Source organism: Phragmites australis, chromosome 19 (genome assembly GCF_958298935.1).
Source record: "Phragmites australis chromosome 19, lpPhrAust1.1, whole genome shotgun sequence".
In the NCBI taxonomy this organism is placed as follows: Eukaryota; Viridiplantae; Streptophyta; class Magnoliopsida; order Poales; family Poaceae; genus Phragmites; species Phragmites australis.
In genome coordinates, this window is record NC_084939.1 from 5,432,189 (window position 1) to 5,453,910 (window position 21,722).

Below are 21,722 nucleotides of genomic sequence, written 5' to 3' on the forward strand. Positions count from 1 at the left end.
CATCTTTGTTGGCCAGAGAAGCACCATCACATCATGCACAAAGCTTCCATAATCAAAGCACCCATGCAATGAGATTGCCACCTTGCTTTCACTCCATTAAACAAACCAAATTCATCATGAAGAACCATGACAATTGCACCATGCTTGATTCGTACTTGAGGTGGCACTCCCAAGACAGCAGACAAGTGCCCCCATCAGAAGGTTTTGGCCGGTTAATATGTGGTATCACCCTCACCCTTATGAGTTGTACTCTGCCTACTTCTATAGATGATGTGGAACTATCCCAACTAGTCTCCCCCTCGCACATTGGGTATACATTTTGGAATCTATGATGCCTGAGAGATGCTCAGGGATAGATAGTATGTGACTTTTGTACCATTTGTCATAAAATGGCTTTTGGGCCTGTTGAAACTTCTGGGATCTCAGGCATTAAGACTCACGAGTTGCCTAATAGGTGGTGCAATCCTCACCCTTATAAGGTGTCCTATGAGTTGGTGATATCCTCTAGAGGCAATCATAAAGATGATTGTATCATGTTTATGTTTATATACTTTTGAATAATGTGTTATTCGGTTTCTTGGATAATTATATTTTGCATTGATCAGCAAGTATGTGACTCGTTTGTGAAGCTCTTTATTTTATTGTGATATTACTCTAAATGATCTCTAGTCTTATATCATTATGTGGAACAATAATGATTCACAGATTAGCACATATATTGATTGATGATCATGTTTCATGGATCATAGATATAGAGATATCAAAACAATAGTATGAACATATGTTAGAGAACATAGTATTGGATAAACCCATCTTAAGATGCTACTGAGATTGTTATATGATGTGCCATCAATTGTAATCTTAAATGGTATACCTGCAGGATCCTTAGACCTGAGATCATAATTGATTCCCAGATAGGCCCGGCAATGGGGTAGGTCGAGGCCGGGTGCAGCAAGAACACAACAAAAACCTTTAAAACGTGAAAACTCGCCCCCAATCCCAAACCCGGCGGGGACCTGAAACCCAACGGGACCCCGCGGGCGGGAGCTACGGCCTTAGGCATGGGCGGCAAGAGCGGTGGCGGGCGCGGGTGGTGACAAGAGCAGTGGGGACGACGGACGGATGCAGGACAACTGGTGGCGGGTAGGAGACGGGCGGACGTGGGGTGGCCGACGACGGGCAGGCACGAGGCAATCGGTGGCGACAGGCGACGGGCAAGAGGCAGGAGAGCGTGGGCGTGCGACGTCGGGCATGCGATGACAGCTGAGAGTCAAGCACATGTCGAGGGCCCGCGGGCGAAAATCGGCCCTCGCTCCCGATCGACCTGCAATCGGGGCTCCGACCCATGACACCCGCGGGCAAAAACCCAACCCTGCCCTTGCCCTCATCAAGTGTAAAACCCGCGAGGACCCGACCCGACCCACCCTGTTGCCGGCCCTATTCCCAAAATATGTAGTGGCACAATTTAGGGTTGTCAAACCCTACTCCGTAACTTGGTAGTCATAAAGGTAGTTTTGGGATTTTCTATAACTTATATAATGGGGTGTGAGCGATCAAGATGAAAGTGCATTGCCATGCTAATATGATTAAATAGTTAATCATGAGTTCAGTAATCCACTACAAGATTTATTATAGTAAAGCTATCACAGTTATGGCACATGTCTTGCCTTGAGCTTGACTGGTATTGTGAGGCAAAGAGATCAGTGCATGTGTATATCAATGTTCAGCTGATAAGATCTTTATGTATACTCGAGAGTCAATATGGTCTGCAAGGTATCACTGACAATTTTGGTTCAGAAAAGGGTTTTCGAGTTGTGTCGTTTATACGTGAACCTAACAGGTCACATGCTTATGGATTGGAACAATATATACAGATTGAATCTATTATTACGTTTGATCGGATCGTGATCCATGCAGAATTAGAGTCATCATGGGTCACCAACATGAAAGCCCATTTGTGGGATCTATATAATGGGAGACATGGGGTGAGGGCGCGCATGGTTTAACCACTCCAAATCCTAGTCGCGCCCCCTCCACCCTACCTCCTAAACCCTAGTCGTGCACATTGTGTTAGCACACCAACGCTCGGCGTTCGACCCCAGGACTTGTAGATACAATAGTGGCATTGCTACAACTACGACGCTAATCGACTTGATGACTTGAACTTGGCGGCTACTGATTTGACTTATATTCCGAGTCAGAAATCAGAACGCACTCGACTAGAAAGTCGATTATCTGCATCTACTCGAGGAGGAGATCGTGAGGAATGGATGATCACCCTACTGAGTTTGGCTACTTCCTCTACATCGATGCCTATGACATTAGACAGGTCTACTCCAACTCTTCTTCTGTTGCGATGCGTGTTAAGTGGTAACGATCCATGATCCCTACTCGTATGATTTCTTGGTTTAACATAGTACAAAATTTTATTTTATGCTGTCATAGCCTACCCGTTGTTACCTAACACTCTATGCACTTAAACAACTGATGTGTGGGACTATCCTAACAAACAGCTCTTGAGGAATTCTTGTAATGAATCACCGGGTGTACCAACTGTTTGGCATTATTTCAGAACTTTTAAGTTATGTATAAGTGCATTTTTTTTGCACACCCATGCACTCTGAATTTCAATGAATGATTCCAGAAAGCACGTCATGACTCTGATTGTGAAGTAGTTGCATGACTATGACAAGGGAAGAGAAGGGGCATGAGATATTGTGAACATGGCATCTAAGGGTGGAGGCGTTACTATGCTAAGGATGGATTAATGTGGAGTCTAAGATAATGTTGATGGCGTAAGGGATTTTTTTTCCAGGTGAATGAGAGGTGGTTACATGGGTTTATTATGGTGTGCCTTCAGTTACTTAGAGGATCTTCTTGAAATGGTTATAAAAAAATAGGATTTTCGTTTCAAAGTTGTAGTAAGTGTGCGTAAAAGGTGAGATGATTCAAAGCCCAAGGATTTTGTAATCGTAGCAAACAAAAAATTAGCATTTAAAAAATTCCTGGATCACAATACTCATTAATTATCCCGAGGATTAAGATACACCTATATAGCAAGACAGGGAACTCTAAGGATTTCAAAATACAGCAATGTTGTAGACGTGTTACGCAACACAACATATGGGGCGCTTTCCCCGCCCGTAATCTTGCTCGGCCACCCACGCGTCCCTGCTTCTAGTGACGGGCTGATCCTCGCTAAAGGTGACCAAATGGATCGGATAAAATAGATCGGTATGAGACATGGCTATTTTAGTCCGGTCTAGCTATGACACGGTATGACGGCTAATGGGCTGGTACGTCACGACGGTTTGGGTCGTGTCTGGGCAGGAGCCGCGGCACAACACGACCCGTTTAACTATTTCTATTTTTTAATATTTTATATAATTTGTTTAGATCTAATACCATATAGAATATGTGGTGCAATAGTAGTGTGTTTGACTCCCAAGCAGAAGGTTGTGTAGGTTATGTGTTCGATTTCGGGTAAAAACAAGTTTTAGTGATTTTTTTCAATTTTTCGGAGACTGACGGGACAAAAACGGTTATTAGGACTATCATGCCGCGAGAGCATGGTGATGTCGTAGCCGGGAACCGGCCCCACCTCATCACCTCCGCCAAGCACCGTGTGTTTAGCCACAATGCCTCATCTATGGAGCCATCCCTTCCCACTTGTCTCCTCATGCTTGAAAAGACTTGTGGTGGTCGAAGATTGCAGGACGTCTCAAAGCCTAGGAACAAGTGAATTTGTTAGGATCATCACGGTTGTTGACAAATCTCACCGGATCTAGATAGGAGCATGAGAAAGAAGCCGATGGTGCAGATGGTAACCATTGCCTTTTTAGTTTTGTTGCAATTTGGTGTTTTAATTGCTGCACAATAATAATTTTATTGTTTCAATACCCAGGGCTTTTATGGTCAAGCATGGAATCCTTTTAACGTGCACAAGTCCGGCACTAATTTTGACTTTCTATTTGTTGCATTATTTCCATGGTTTCCAGTGCTTGAAAGGAAAACATATTTTAAATTTAGATTAATCGGAAACATGTTTCCAATTACAACTCATTTTCTTCTACATAAGGGATGCTTCTATTCCTTTTCGTCAAACACATCATTTCTCCAGAATCCTTATTTGCATATATATTTGTGGTAGTTGGTGTTAATCCTCCATTTGAGAATGACTAGGAGGGGGAGATCCGTTATTATCTATATTGAGGATGATAGAGATCGTAGCCCCACATTCTTCAAGCAGCGTACCGGCCTTTTCAAAATTGCTCCTGACCTGTCCACCCCATGGAAAAAAAATCGGATTTAAAAAAAATCGGATGGCACTGGTAAAAAGATTTCAGTCAAATTTCAGAATATTTCGGTCAAATTTCAGCCAAATTTGAATAATTTCAATCAATTTTGGCTGGTAACACAAATACCAAAGGTGACCGGTAAGACCGAAAATTGGCTGAATTTTTTTCCATGGTCCACCCTCACTGGCATGAAAATTGCTTATCTTGCTGGAGTCTGAACACCAAAAGATAAGATGCCTCTTTCGGCAAACTGTCAGCTAGCTAGGTCGACATAACCTTAGGTTCTTTTGATGGAGAAAATTCTAGTGTTGATTTCGGATATAGTTTTAATGACATGTGCTGCCTTTGGTACTAGTTGAGCAAGAATTTTAATTGGTTTGTTGTTGATTATATTAGTTGAGTTATCTGGTTACCTAGTCATTAGGCACTAAATCTAGTTTCAAACCATTAAATTAACCTAGTTTGGGCAGTTATGCATGTATGGGTATATCGAGGGCCGAACTCTTCAAGTTTGTCTCATGACTTTCATACTTCCATCCATGCAATGCCTTTGAAAAAAGACGGAGCCATTGCAGCCATCTGGCGACCGGGGGGGGGGGGGGGGGCGACCCACTGGTTCCTCCCATTTCCAACCACAAATCCCTTCTTCCTCCCACCCAAACCTTAGATCCACCACTTTTTCTTCCTCTTCTCCCTCCCTCTCCATAGATCCCTCAATTTTTGCATCAATTGCTGGCACCGGTCGGTGTTTTGGAGCCTGTTCTCCCTCACCAAGGCGCGGATCTAAGCAGTTCAGTCTACGGCGTGCAGAGTCTTCTCGTCGCTGGCCAAGGGGGCCTAGTAGCTTGTCCTTTGGCTCCCAACCGCCAGTGTAATGGCTTCCCTTCAGATCATGGCCTCGTGCTTTCTGCTGCTGGGATCTTGCGTCTGCCGTGCGGCAACGGCTTGCCCCCTTCTTCAGCGAAGGAATTCAGAGGTCTAGATCAGAGCATTCACGGCACCACAGGACACTAGACGAGGCCGAGGCCATCTCCTTTTCGCTCCATGGCGGGAGACAATTCCTTGATGTGACAGGGCATTGTTACCTTTGGAAGGGAGCGGGATCTCCCTCAAAATCTCCTTTGTCTTCAATTCGACCTCCCGTTTAGTTCATCATCATCCTGCTTTTAGTTGTCAGAGTTCAGCATCCCAGAGATTTAGCTTAGCGTGAATTCCACTCAGCATTCAAGCAGCACGAGCTTTCAGCAACCATGTCAGTTTCACACCCTAGATTCCCCCTCTACATAATCCGTTGATGTAGACGTTCCAAGGGCTCGAGGCAAAGTTCCAGTGGCCGCTGATGAGGGTTGGAGTTTAGTCCATCCACGGTACTGGTGGAGAAAGCCAGAGCTTCATTCACTGCCCTATCCTTCAGTAGGTTCATCTCTTTATGCAGAGGAGAAGCATCTTAGGAAGAATGCCTTCCTTAAGAGAGCTCAAGGGGAGATGCCTCAACTGCTTCTCCCTGGAACACAAAGTGGCCTCTTGCCGTGAACCTCCTCGGTGTTGGAAGTGCAGGAGATTCGGACACTAGTGTTTTGAGTGCGTTGGCATAGTTCAAGTGAAAGCTCCAGTTCCTCCCAAATCCGCTGCTCATCCCCCCACATTTTCACCCTCACCTTGCCTTATTCCAGTCAAAGAACATCAACGATCATCCTACAAAGAAGTTCTTCCTTGTTTCACCTCTTAAACCTCTCCTCAGCCTGCTTCCCAGAGCACTGTTAGTTTCCAAGAGACCATGGCCGCCTTACCTGGTGATCCTGCTGCTAGGCCTCTCGAGGCAGAGGTGGTTGTCTTGGCAACTGGCACGGTGACACGCCAGATGGAGAAACTTCTGGATTGAGCTGTGGTGTCCTGGCTGGCTGGAACTAGGTCAGGCACGGAAGAGTACCTCCTCGCAAACGAGCTTACGGTGGAGTTTGGTGTCGCGGTGCACGAATGTAAGGTGGTTAAGCATCATCCGGAGGACTTCCTCATTGTGTTTAGCAACCATTGGAACTGTGATGAGGTGGTCTCCTCGTGCAGCCTGCTGTACCATGGGAGGGACTTACGCTTCGCCAATTGGAGTGAGCAGAGGTATGCAGAAGGAGCTCACTTTGACTTCCATGTCCGTCTGAGGATTGAAGGCCTCCCGACCCATTGCTTCTTCAAAGATATCGCTGCTCAGATTATTGGTACATGTTGCGCCATCCACTACGTGGAGGAATGCTCACGCATAAGGGAGAGAACAAGGACTTATGACCTCTGGCGTGGTGCAAGAAAACGTGCCAAATTTCGAGAATCATCTGGCTCACCGTCCTAGAGAGTGTTAGGGAGTTGTCATCGGTCGACATACCTCTACCTCAGGTGGAGATCCGCTACGATCATCCATCGGGGCTTAAAAGGGGCTAGTCCTACCGGTGCTTTGTCCACCTGGAGGTGGTGCATGACCTGACCTTCCTCACTGACGATCCTTCGAGGGCGACTGGAGACTCAAGATGTTAGGAGCGTACCCTTGATTGGATCTATGGCGTGCCTGATGGGGGTGTGGCTTCTCCTGTCACCCCGTTGCCAAGGTCGTGCCGCGACGATGATGGCCCTAGGTGGGTTCGTGATGATGACGCTAATGAAGACCGCGCCAGGTGGTGTGCCAGAGGCACCGCAACTGTTCCCTCTGGTCCTAGCTATCCAGGTCCTGTCGGGACTCAAGGGACTTCGCCAGGGTCCACGTCGACCGAGGCTACCAGGGGCGTCACCAAGACGGCTTCAGTCATCATCGACATGGGTCTACGTCCCCCCGGCTCAACCCAATCTGCAATCAACACGAGCTGGTGGGCAGTGCCACTACGACGGCCTACAGAAAAGTGCGATTTACTTCACCCATAGCTATCATTCTGGATTTTGGAATAGGTGAAAGACAAAGCTCAAATCCTCCCGACTCCATATGCTGGATGAATTTTGTATGCTGTATGTGCCTATAGGTCATTTTGTTCTTCCTCCGAGCTCTGACAGCAACACTGAGGCCCCTAAAACTGACGATCAGATCCAGATGCCTCTAGGGATGGTCCTGTCGCTTGGTGACCCAACACCAAAACACACATGCTCCCAGGTCAGTGGGGATAACAATGACACTGCAACAGCTGAGCTCCCAAATCTACAAGATCTACACTAGCCAACCATGCCGCCCATCTGCTGTGATCCAACTCCATGCTCCCTCGCAAACCTCGTCGATTGCGTGAGGACACAGGTGGAGTCCACGTTACAGTAGATGGACACTGAACAATGAGGTGAGAAGTGTAGCTGCCAATGATCCACACCAACGTGCCACCTGACCTTCCACAACAAGAGACATCCGAGGTACAGACTTTCATCAACAGCGTTATTCGGCATCTGCCTTCACATATTCTCCTTAACTCACTAGCCGTGAACACAGTCATGGCCTCTGCTGAAGAATCTGCATCACCTCAATCCAATAGAAGAAGTGACCAACTTGCAAGAAAAACCATGCCAGGAAAGGACCAGATGCAAATGGCCAAAGATGTTCTAGAAGAAAACTGAGGGTGCTTTTGCCTAGAGTTAAATCTATCTCTAACCTTCGAGCATCTTATATGCAGCGCTTTGTCCAACCATTATCCAAGGACTCGATTGAGGTCATTAAGGTGCTAGTGGACAAAGGCCAGCAGTAGCAGAAGAAGAGGAGCCACAATAGGGTTGCCCTTGTCCTGGCACCTGTAGGGGAGGTCGACACTGCGTGATGCAGATTGCCGGCTCAAGTCCAAGTCACCATCCACTACTCTTCATCATGTTATGCTTGTTGATTTGTAGTATTCCAGCCCAGATGTTGTTGTTTCCACCTTTCGCTTCCTCTAGGCCCTGTTCAAGTCGTCGCTGTGTCTGTGCTTCTGCTCCTAAGATGTGTACCAGCCACTCACCATGATGCGATGTCAATCATTCTTCGGTGCTTAGGAAGGCTCCACCTGTGTAACCTCAATGTGTCTATGCTTCTACACTAGAAGAGTTGTTTTGCTTATCGCCTATGTCACAATGTAATTGTAATATATTATGTTGGAATGCACGCGGGCTTAATGCAACAGCCAAAAGATCAAGCATTCGAAACCTGGTGACCTCGCATGGGGCAACTATTGTTTGCCTCCAGGAAACAAAGCTTCAATCTTGGAACAATCAGCTAATAGTGGAGACCCTAGGCCCAGACTTCGCTGATAATTTTGCTGAGCTTCCTACTCAAGGTGTTAGCGGGGGAATTCTCCTTGCTTGTAACCACAACTTCTTCAATCTAACAGATCAACACCGGACATACCACACCATTTTAGGTACCATTACTATGTTGGCTGACAACATTGCTTGGTCCATCACCACAGTCTATGGCCCTCAGTAAGATCATGAGAAGATCGAGCTTATGCAAGAACTCACTCTCCTAAAAAACTTGATGCGGCCATAATGATTAATCGTGGGGGATTTTAATCTCATAAGTAGCATGGCTGACAAGAACAACGCTAAAATAAACCTGCCAATGATGCGTCGCTTTAGAAAGTTGATTGATAATCTTCAGTTTAGAGACTTAGAACTCCATGGTCACAATTTCACTCGGAGCAATGAGAAAGATCACCCAACCTAGATGAGGACTGACACAATGCTGGCCAGCCCATAGTGGGAGCTTCATTTCCCTACGTCATACTTGCAAGCCCTCTCCTCTAATGAATCAGGCCATGTAGCACTCTTCTTAACTGGGGAGACTTTACGCCCAGCAACAATTGTCTTTCATTTTGAGTCCTTCTAGGTGAATATACCTGGTTTCTTTGAGACAGTTCAAGAGGCCTGGGCTAAGCCAGTGCTGGTCTTTGATGAAATTATGAGATTCCATGTCAAACTAAACAGGACGACCAAGGTGCTAACAAGATGGAAATAGGAAAATATAGGACATCTTAAGCTAAGGATGGAAATTGCACGTGAGGTGATCCTTAGGCTGGATGCAGCGCAGGAACACCATAGCATTTATAAATATGAGTTAGAGCTCAAGAAGAATCTCAAAAGGAAGCTTAGGGGCCTCGCGCCTCTAGAGAAGTGCAGGGCCAAGCAATATTCCAAATGGGTTCACATAAAGAAATCGGATGCAAACAAAAAAATTCACATTAAGGAAAATGCTCAAAGATGTAAGAAATACATTCAGGCCCTTCACACAGGTGACAAAGTCGCTATAACACACAAAGACAAGGAAATCGTGATACATGGCCACTTTGTTAATCAATTGGGCACCAACAAACCGAGGCATTTAGCTTTAGATTGGACAACACTTGGTTACCAACGAAGAGATTTGTCCGGTCTAGAATCACCTTTCAGCGAGCAAGAACTTCTTGATACAATAAACTCGTCTCACCCTGAAGAGGCCCCAAGCCCCGATGGGTATATCGGCCTTTTCTATAAGAAATGCATGAATATTATTAATGAAGACCTTGTGGATGTTGCCAACGTGTTCTCCAGCCTAGGTTCTGACAAGTTTCATTTGGTGAACACTACAAATGTCATTCTCTTTCCCAAGAAAATGGATCCAACATCGGTTTCATACTATCACCCTATCAGTCTTGTTAGTAGTCTGTCGAAGATCATAACCAAAATGCTCACCAATAGATTAGCACCGTACCTTGATGTTCTGGTGTCGAGAGTTCAAAGTGCTTTTATAAAGAAATGTTCAATCCATGACAACTACATGTATGGGAACAATGTGATTAAGGAGCTGCACAGAAGAAAATGATCATCGTTGTTTATTAAGTTGGAAATTTTGAAGGCTTTCGATTTAGTGAGTTGGCATTACTGGATCGATGTTTTACAGAACTTGGGTTTTGGAAGGCAATGGATAAACTGGATTTCGGCAATTCTTGCTACATCTTCATCGAGGATCATGCTAAATGGAATCCCAGGGCCACTTATCACCCACACTCATGGCCTTTGCCAGGGAGATCCTTTATCACCAATGCTCTTTATTTTGGCTATTGACCCACTGCAACGGATGATCGTCAAAGCGGCGCAACTACAGATTCTTAAACCCATACTTCTGGGACAAGCAAAGCTTAGATGCTCCTTATATGCTGATGATGACGCACTCTTCACGAACCCAGATAGAAAGGAATTGGAAGTTTTGCTACAGATCCTAGATGCCTTCGAAAAATGCTCCGACCTTGTGACAAACCTAAAAAAAAACATAAATTTATCCTATCCAAAGCCGAGAGCTCCCTCTGCGAAACATTTTACAAGGTTTCCCTAGCAAGGTAGAGACCTTCCCATCCAAGTACCTTGGCCTTCCAATCCATACAAGAAAGCTCAAAAGAGTTGACGTCCAACCTCTTCTTGATAAATTACACAATAATCTGTTAGGTTGGCAAGGCAGGTTCTTTTCCTTTGCAGGCCGTGAAGCTTTGGTTAAATCCATGTTGTCAGCGCAACCAACGTATCATCTAACAGCCTTGCCTCTTCAAAAAATGGCTTTCAAAGAAAATCAATCATTTGAGGAGCAATTTTCTTTGGCAAGGGGAAGCACCAGACAATGTTGCAGCGGGCCATTGTCTGGTCAATTGGGCGATCGTCACCAAGCCAAAGGAACTAGGAGGCTTAGGCATACAGGATTTGCACATATTTTCAAGGGCCCTCAGATTACGTTGGCTTTAGTATGAGTGGCAAGATGAAGATAAACATTGGAAGGGCCTTCCAGTGCCTTGCGATCAAGGAGACAGAGAGCTTTTCAATGCATCAACCACAATAACTATTGGCAATGGTGAGGAAGCGAGCTTTTGGTACTCAAATTGGCTCCAGGGACAAGCCCCAAGAAATATCGCGCCACTCATTAATGCAAAATCTAGAAGAAAAAAATTTACAGTCAAGGCCTTGCCGATCACCGATGGATTGGTTATCTTGAGTCCATTGTGACTAACGAAGAACTTAACCAGATTGTGAGCTTGTGGGCACAACTTCGAGGTGTGATGGACACTGTAACCTAGAGATGGACGACAAATGGAAATTACTCCGCTCAGAGTGCATACAAAATTCAATTTGTGGGGCGAACAAGGAAGCACAACATGCAGCAAGTGTGGAAAGCCAAAAAAGAACAAAAATGCAAACTCTTCTCATGGATACTTCTGCAAAGCAAAATTCTTACTGCAGATAACTTAGCGAGAAGAGGTTGGCCCTGGAATCAAATATGCACTCTATGTGATCAAGAAGATGAAACATCAATACACCTGTGCAAAGATTGCATTTTCACAAAGGAAGTTTGGTTGCTTATCTCTCAAGGACTAAATATAATTGGCATGCTGCCGTTCTCTCAGTTTCAAACCCTGAAGGGTTGGAGGAAGGTAGCATCAAACAAAATTGACAAGCAACTATGAAGGGAATTCAACGGCAAGGTGATAACCTTTTGGTGGAACATTTAGAAGGAGAGAAATCGAAGAACCTTTCAAAACAAATCAACAAACGCACCGTAAGTAGCTCAGGGAACGTTGGATCAACTTGAAGAGTTTCAAAAGGCAATGTTATTGTGTTGAGATGCAGATTCAAGTCGCCCCTGGGTGTGATAGTAGCCACCATTTTAACCTGAGACCTCTCTCAACATAGGGTGATCCTTCCCCTCCAGTAAGACTTCTTTCAGCCCCCTGTAGTTGTTTCTTATCTGTGTTATCTGGCTATTGTTGCGGAGGGCTCTGTTATTTGTCCCTCTTCTTTTGTTTTCCGTGTTTTTTCTCTTTAGCCAAACTCATTTTTCCTTCTCGTCTAATAATATCGGCAAAGCTCCTGCTGCCATTTTGAAAAAAAAAATGAAATCTTTTGACTGAAAAGAAATGGACTCTATACTTCATCCATTTACCATGTATTAGTAGAGTGCTTATTGATTTTCAAGACAGAAGGCGCGTACTCATTGTGATCCCACATCACACTACAATTTTGTCAAGTATTAATTGGCAACCCCGTTTATCCTCCTCGTGAGCTCGTCCTTGCCAATATAAACATGTCCAAATAGGTCAAATCTTCAATGCTAGTCAAACATATCTTATGTACTTGAATGCTCTGCCATCATTAGGATAAATCGGGTCTTAATTGAAAAATCCTTTGAGTTCACTCTAGCTTCATCCCTTGTAAGTGTATCCAAATATTTCCAATTAATAGTGAGTACTCTAATCCAGCAAACCATTGGTCGAATATATAATTATATATTAAATGTATCACCCTTAGGATAAAAGTTATAGTTGATTTGCAGCGATAAAGAATATTATTTCATGATTTGCCATCTGATATCTCACTGACACGTGGTCCTAGAACCAGCGTGTCAATGAGACAATGGAGTGGAGAATCCTCAAGTGCACCTAAATCAAGCAGCGAATTCTCGTTCTTTTTCCGCAATTACAAATTATAAGTGTGATCCAGCAAACTATTGTTCAATGTATAATGATGTAATCAAAATTTCCACCCTTCTTCAACGCTCTCTCTCCTCTTGAGGCATTGATGGGGAGATAACACTGTGGAGGGTTCTAAGCGTGGCCAATCCAATCCATGGTGGCACTGTAGGTGCTGCCTTTGCCCAGAGTTTTTTTTATATATATTTTTTTGATTAAAAAAATTAAATAAATAGATTTCTCGTAAAAAAATTTGTAAAACTAGGCGTCTGCAGCCCCCTGCCCTGCAGCCCTCTAAGAGGGCCATTAGGCCTCCTTACCACCCCCTGAGAGGGCGGGTGGCGAGTAGGGCTTGCCGTCCAGTGGGAGAGCAGTTAGCAGCCTTGCCGCTCTCCTAAGGGGTGGTTATGGCATATTATTTTGTAAAATATGCAAAATTTAGTGTATTTCGTCAAAATTTGAAATATGGATTTTGCAGAATTTGGAATTAAAAAGGTTGAATAGTAGTGAAAACGGTATACTGAGGAAGCGAGAATTTGGAGTAGGTTACGTAATATTCGAAAAATAAAAAATTAATATTTGTGAACAAATTGTATATGTGAAGCACTCGCAGCATATTACACGGGTATAAGGTTGCGAACGGCAACAAACATAAGATTAAACATATGGTGGAAAACATTACATGAGACTGTAACCATGACGACACGACGAGAAAAAGAATGTAGCATGTACAGTTCGCACAAAGACCTACTTATTAGTTCGCCGCTCCTAATCATAACATACCTTAGGAAGTTGAAATATGTCGGGTTACATTAGATACTCTCTACTGAGTGCGTCTAGGATATTTTCACTTTCGGAGGGCATTGGGATCTGCTGCCTTAGCACGGCAGGCTCTCTCCTGCTTCCTTGCCCTCTCAGCCTCCCGAGCCTGAGCCACGATATGGTCGTGCATCTTCTTCCTCATATGCTCTTCTTCTTGCCGCTTCAGGCGAAGTTCCTCTTACTGTTGCTCGTACTCCCGACGTGCGTAAGCTTCCCTTCTCCACCTCATGGTCATGTCGACCCACTACTTCTGTTCCTCATTTTGCTCATTGTCGAGCCATTGAATAAAATCACAGAGCGGTGGAGGGGACTGAACAAATAGAACAAGATGAGAGGTTAGTAAAACAGGGTGCGAAATCGGAAAAGTTGTGGCTAATATTTGTTGCTATACCGATGGATACTCATATATTCCATGTTGAGGCTTGTCATATTGGTAGTTAGCACACATGAAGAAGCGCAGCCCATAGGTGTATGAGATGTCCTGCGACTCGCGAAGTCTGCAACGGTCACCACAGAAGCACATCGGTGGTTCTTCGATCCCTTGAGGGATAAAAATCCCCTAATGTTTATTTGGTAGGCTTGGTGGAGCTGAGGAAGATATTGCACTTGAGAGATCTAAGAAATGAGTGGTGCATCAATGTATGGAGGTTGGATTATTTATGGTGGAGGAAGGCAGGAGCATTGGATTCCCTCTTGAAGAAAGGAGTGAGTGGAAGGCTTAGAAGGTGGCAGGAGCATTGGATTCCATCTTGAAGAATGGGAAAGTTGTGGCATTGATGCTGGACAGAGATTCCATGTGTATTGATACATGTGTTGTCATTTATTTTGTGGTAAAAGCTATCCCGTGTTGTCACTTCTTGTCTAAAGCCTACGCAAGGAGATATGTGTTGTCATTTCATGGTTAAAGTTGAGCGGTCATATCGTTTCTACAGATTACGCCAGGAAAGAGATGAGGCCGTTTAATGTTTGAAGTTCAGTAGTGTGGTCACTTCGTGATTAAAGTTAGACTCCCGACAGAGTTATTGAGCGTTCACTTCGTGTATAAGTAGCTTTGTAAGATATACTTTTCTAGGTCTGTCTTGAACGGTTCATACATGGGTGAGGGCGATAGAAAGTAGCGTGTGGTCATATTGGATTAAGAAATGCAACTAGCATGCCATCACATTGGAATAAGAAATACAGTTACGACATGCTAAGTTGACCATAAAAATTACACGCGTCCGAATATATAAGAGTACATCGCGAATCGAATATGCATATGTAAGTTACAAAAACAAATGTACAATCTTACTGCTGTCTCCCCCGCTGCCGTCGGCCGTTCCCCCCATCGTGGTCCCGCTGTCGCTGCCGCTGGTTGACCCTCACGTGACCCCTGGAGTAAGTGAGGGGGTCGGGTGGACCGACCTGCCTGGTAGGCCTAGTAGGGAGCACCGGTGTCGAGACCTTGTCCTATGTGGGCTGTGTCCGAAGTGGAGCACTGAGTATTTGGGACCACTAGAGGATACCGTAGTTTGGTGTGCCCCTAAAGAAGTCCCGAACGAGGTACTCAGTGCTCCAATTCGGACTCAGCCTACACAGAACGAGGCCACCCGCCCTCTTAGGGGGTGGTTAGGCCTCCTTACCACCCCTGAGAGGGCGGGTGGCCTAACCGCCCTCTCAGGGAGCTACAGGCGTCTAGTTTTGCAATTTTTTTCACGAGGAATCTATTTATTTAAATTTTTAATTGAAAAAATATATTAAAAAAAAACTCCTTTGCCCATGCCTTCTCCCTCAGAATAAGAAGAAGCCAGGCCCATTTTTCTGGACAATTATCTAGCCAAATTGGGCCCATGGAACCCACAACCAAACCCAATTTTGCTCAATTGCACTCCAATCACCAAACATACATCACGTAAAGGTCAAGGCTCAAGCCAGCGCAATCAAGAAATATTATGTTCGAGAAACCCATAGTGAAACCAAGAGGAAGAAGAGATGGGAGAAACTGGCGCCTGATTTCCTCAAATTAAACTCCGATGCTTCTTTCAACAAAGAGACGAGCTCTGGTGGGTGGGGATTTGTTATCAGAGATAGTGACGGTGATGTTCAGTGCGCAGGCCATGGTCGGCTTGATCACCTACTTGATCCCTTCCAAGCGGAGGTAATTGCATTACTGCATGGGCTTAAAAATGCAACCAAGATGGGCATTGGTAACATTATTTATTTATTTTAAGAACGTCAGGCCCCTTTTCTGAAGGTTTTTTTAGCCTTTGACGGGGCATGCATCCCACGTAGCTCCCGTGGCTCGAACACGGGTGGCTCGGAAGGGGCTCCCTCCGTCATTGCCAGCCGAGCTGAGGCTCGGATACGGCATTGGTAACATTATTGTTGAGTGGATGCATTGATGGTAAAATTATGTGGTGCTTTCTTCAGTTATTGATTGCTCGTACTTCAGAATTTGCGGAAACCAGCAAACTGATGGTCAAAATTAGTGGGGACATGGACCATGACAATGCGTACAATATTTGTAGTTGGATTGGACCTAGTTAGGATCACTCCGTTATTTTAGTTTGATTGGTGTGCGTGTTCAAGGGATGCATGGCCACATTGCTGCAAGCTGGAACTGCACATAACTGTTGGGCGCGAAGCTTTGAATTTGTATTCAGAAAATTTTGAGCGAATTGAATGGTTTAGACTGATAGAAACATAATCATGATATGTTTTTGATGGTATTAGCCAAATGTTACTTCCACTTCAGCCGCATTTTTAATATTCATTTTTCTCAGTGTCAGGTGCCAATGCTTTCTGTACAGTTTCTAACTACAGGTGTTCAAGGGGCACATGGTTAGAACTTGGAAGTGTAGGCACATAGGCCAGCTAAGAGTTTACCTTGACAAAATGATGAAATCAAACAGTTTCAGTTGATTTTAGAAATAACAATGGATTCACGGCAAGCTATTTACTAGCTAAGCTTTTCTTTCACTTCTATTCAAGATTAATCTTGCCAAATTACAAGACCGTAAGTAGTTCCTGTACAGTCTCCTCTCAGAAAAGCTCTTATACCGTTATTGTTTATTCATTGTGGTACACAGGTGTGGCCATCAAAATGGATATGGTTACCCTTGCCAAACAGTGGGAGGAGTTTTGGAAGGCACGACTTTTTTCAATGTTAAATACTTAAACCAAATTTTATTGTATCCAGTTCTGGACTATTGGCCCATTAGTTTATCTGTTGATTTTCAGGACACAAAGGAATTTGTTTCTGCAAAAGATGCTCTGAAGAAAGAACCAGTTAGCGATGTGATTACTTTAATGGAATCCATGAAGTACTTCGATGCTAATTTCTTCAACGATTCAAAAGTAAATTTGAAAGACTCATTTACATTCTTTACGCAAAATAATGTGTTAACATTGTTGTCTAATCTATGTGGCTTCGCTTCTTGTAGCTACGTGAGATGGAAGATGGTGCAAAATAATTAATGTACCTGCATTCAGAGAAAACCGGAAATTGGTCGCCGTGGAAAATTGTGGATTGCAGAACCCTTCTGTTCTACTCTTTAAATCATCATGGAGTGGTGATAGCATGGTGAGAGTAGAAGTTTTGACTACACTCGTGCGTCTACAGTTCATCGTCCAAGTAATGATGAAGATATTACCTTAATGTCGGTCAGTTTTCCTAACCATCTTGTCACACATTGGTTATAAAAGACTATTCCTTCTCAAATAAAATAAGTAATATTCAAGTCGGGTTATTGAGCTCGGGGAGCTTATTAGGACAAACCAAATAACATCGCGTTATTAAGCCTATTCTGTCATATGAGCTTATTAAGCCTATTCTGTCTTTCTTATGTCCTTCATATCGACTTATGTGAACACAATATTGGCTAAAAATATTGTATTTTAATCATGTAACTGTTTGATATGTTTATTAGGTACAATCATCTTCTCGAATTTGTTATTACTTTTACTGAAGATTTAGCATACAAACAAGCAAAAGAGGCAGATGACTTGCTGGCTCAGGGAAAATATCTTGGTATTAACTAACCAGCCTGAGATTTTTAAAGATTACTACTATCTCCACTATTGGCTGTATCTTTGATCTACCTTCTTCCCTTTGCTTCATTGAGAATATTGTCTGGTATTTGTGGCTTCTCATTACTACTGAAGCTCATTTTGGGTGTTATCTGAGTATATTTTGTTGCAAAATGCACAATTCGATGTTTAAGCTCATATGATTGTTACCCTGACTGCCTAAGAATCTGTGGTGAAAAATGTTAACAATTGTTTTTTTTTCTAGGGCTAATTATGCCATTTTTATTAATATTAGGGTATTCAAACTTTAAGTTTTTACTGCCTAGTCAACAACAACAACAACAAAGCCTTTCAGCCCCAAACAAGTTTTTACTGCCCAGTCAACGTTATGCTCAAAAGCCACGCTTACAACTCTTGGTACCAGGTCCTCTGCATGGCATTCCGTATGGCCTAAAAGATATAATTTCAGTACCCATAGTTGTTACGGCGGCGTGACGATACGCGACGACCCACCACCTTCACAACTTTACAACGCCAATAACACATAACGTGGCGACATTGTAAACACATCGACGTGACAAATACACATTTCAATACTTTTCATAGTACATATTATTTCTCAAAGTATATATAAAAAGGAAAGAAAAGGAAAATACACAAATAAAAGAGGTTGCTAGCTAGCCCAGCCCACTAATTCGGCCCATATAAGTCAGCCCAGCCACTCTTCTACTTAACTTTTACCCTAGCCTTCACTTCGCTCTCCCCGCGCCGCTGCTCCCTCCACCCTCCCTGCACCCGCCTGCTCCTACTGGATTTGCACCGAGCACATGCGGCGGTCGGGGGCAACTGGCTCATAGATCCAGACGAGAGCCCGAGGCGGACGCTGGACGGAGATCCACACGGACAGGTACCCCTCTCCCTCTCCCTCTGTTGCACCTGCCACAACGCACAAAGCCGTGGCATTCCCGTGGTAAGGCGTCGTTCTCCGCCACACCAATATATAGGCGTTATGGTGATGATATCTCGATGCCATGACATATATGGAAGTACCACACTAGAAGACCACTTGGGGCTCAAGGACGTTTAAGAATCAAGTCCTTGATACCGAAGCTTACGTGTACAGAAGGTCTGCTCCTTTTTCCAGTTTATCCATCATATTTTAAGCATCTTGTGAAATCAGAGCTGATTACTTCTCCTTCATGTATGTCATTGTCCTTCAGGTTGAAGTCGGCCGGAGCAGTCCCTGTAGCAAATCTTGTCACAGGCTAACTGACCTATGATGATATATGGTTTTTGGGGAAGGACACGGAACCCATGGAACATCGAAGAATTTTCTACTGGTTCGTTTGCAGGTCCAGCGGCTAGCACCTCTGCAGGTTAGTTTATATGAAATGTATATGTGAACCTATAAATTTATAAAGTATATGCTGAACGCTATTTCTGCACTGCACTAGGAATGGTTCCATTTGCAATTGGTTCAGAAACTGCAGGATCCATAACATTTCTGCACATTTGGAACAGTTGCACGGACCGACGTCATGAGCATTTCTGAGAGCTTGGGATTCACATATAATCTCTTTGTTGACACTGTCCGATTCGTGCCAATCTTTTGAATGATGAGTATCTCACTATAAAATGGCAGGATAAACTTGGTCCTTTCTGCAGAAGTGCAGTAGATTGTGCTATTGTACTCGATACAATTCGTGGCAAGCATGCCAGTGATCCATCATCTTGTGAGGTTCCTTCAGACGATCCATTTCCTGTTGACGTCACACAACTCGCTGTTGGCTATCTTGACGACGCTGAAATGGAGGTAGCGAATGGTTTTGATCTGCTCACCAGTCTGCGGTTTATGCATTGCTCGTTCCTGATCTGCTTTATATTCTTGTTTTGATCATACCAGCTTGTCCATGTTCTTTCCGTTAAAGGAGTAAAGCTTATCCCATTTAAGTTGAACTACACTAGGAGGTTCGATCCGTGAAGTTGCTTATTTGATTATGTTTTATGTTTGGTTTCGTTTTAGTTGTGCCATTTGTTAGTTTTTTTTTAGCCTATGGTTGGAACGATATAATAATGAATAGCTGTGTGCATATCTAATGTAGAGATCGGAATAAAAAAATATTCTCTTATCTAAAAATTTTGACGACAGGCAACGCGAAGGACATGATGACGACTATGAGGCGCAAGACCAATGGCCGGTAGAGCTTCGTCGGGCACAATTAATCCCAGCAGTTGACTATATGCAGGTGCTTTACAAGTCAAATTAAACTACACTTTTGACTAACCTTGTTAATTGGAACCGAACAGGCGCACGAGCACGGGGCAAGCTGATCAAGGAGGTCAAAGATATATAGCTTCACAGTTGACGCGTTGATCGGCAATGTGACCGACTGGGAGCTAGTTTGTCTAGGAAACCTTGTTGGGATGCCCATGGTCGTGGTGCCGACGGGTTTCAAGAGCACCGAGGACCCACCGAAAGGCGGAACGAAGCGAAGAACTACTGTAACAACAGGCATTTACGTCGCAACATACTGTTCTTTTCAGATGCCTGGGTACTTAGTACCATTATTAAAAAACTATTTTTAGAGATGGATCGTAACTCATTTGCACAGATATTTAGCTAATTCGTTTGTAATCGAAGGTCTGTGAAAATAAACGATTTTCACATACGCAAAAGAGACCATCTATAAATATCTATTATCACATGTGGTTCGATTTCTACATATGTAAAAGAGACCTCATGTGAAAACCCTCTACACAGCTTGTGATAATAGGTTTCTACAGGCGGTTCCTTAAGCGAATCACCTGTGAAAATCAATTACTACATGCGGTTCGCTTAAGCGAACCGTCTGTGGTAGTTAGTCCCCGAATCGACGTTTTTTGGCCGGAAAAAAGCGGAAAAAAAATTCACCCGAGGAACCCAAGCTGTCGCAAGTCACAAGCCACGCTATTTTTTTCACACTGTTTTTAACCTTTGCGTTCGGTAGGTATACCTTTAGACCAAGAAATTTGTCGGCACGACAACTATAACTTCCGGTTGTTTTGACACTTGTTTGCTTTCAGGCTCTGGCGCTGGCAACGGTGTATCAGTCCATCAACGATGTAGGGTCAAATGATAGCATACACTGGTAGGGAACTTGCTGATGATATAATGAGAAACTAAGTTGAAATAAATATTGGTTTATATGTGATGAGTGATTGATAAGGTTGTCGATTTGGTTTATCGAGTTTTGGATTGCTTGAGCTTGGTTTGAGCATTTTGATTATGGACTAACTGGAGTTGGAGTTTGAGAAATATATTTGCTTGTCTCATGGTGTACAGGTGACATATGTAATTTGACGGTCGACGACGAGTGATCGGGGCTAAACGGGTGCTTAGTGCCAGACGATCAAAGAGGTCGGGCGGAGTCAAGGGTGATCCTAGCTGTATACGTGGAGGTCAAGCAAAGCATGAAACAGATGATGAAGATGGCGTATTGACAAAGTCAAGTAAAAGGGATGCCGGAGCAAGTGATAAGGCGGCCTGAGGGATCAGAAGCGGGAGAAACTTAAAGGTGGTCAGGATCACAAGAAGTAGTACACGTGTCAATATCAGAGCGCTTGTTTAAGGTGTAAGCAAATAACGAGTCACGCTTTTAGAAGCGTGTAAAGGGATTTACGGTTGGGCCTCAAAACCGTGAGAGGACTGGAGGAGTATGTGGTACCATCATGAAGCTTGCGTCAAGGTGAAGCTAAGTCAATAAGGTGTTACGGCCGTTCGATGGACGGAGCAAGAAATAGACCAAAATACCCTGAGTGGTAGGTAAGAGTATACTAAAAGAGATGAAGGAAACTTATGGGTCAAATTTTCTAGACCTATAAATAGAGGGATATAGCTATGAGAGAGTTCAAACCAGTCACTTAAACCCCTTATGCCACCTATTTGAGAGCATAGTGTTAGGGTTTTAGAAGAGAGAAAGATGAGTGCTTAGCCTATGTAATATGTGAGAGTTTCTAAGAGAAAATCCTTGTAATCCGTCTAAAATAGAGCTAACATCTTTGAGTAATGAAGTTTATATTTTTACATATGCTTGAATTCCCTTCCTTCTAGTATCTCTATTGTTTCTCTTGCAAGTGCAAGTTTTTCTTTTTCGGTTATGATTTTCTTGTTGATTTTTGTTTTTTCCTTTGAGCTGCA

The 21,722-nt window shown here is 43.8% G+C and overlaps 1 pseudogene; it reads left to right on the top strand.

Annotated features, from left to right (window-relative positions):
- Positions 1-15,713: 15,713 nt before the first annotated feature.
- Positions 15,714-20,677, top strand: LOC133900154 (uncharacterized; annotated as a pseudogene).
- Positions 20,678-21,722: the final 1,045 nt, after the last annotated feature.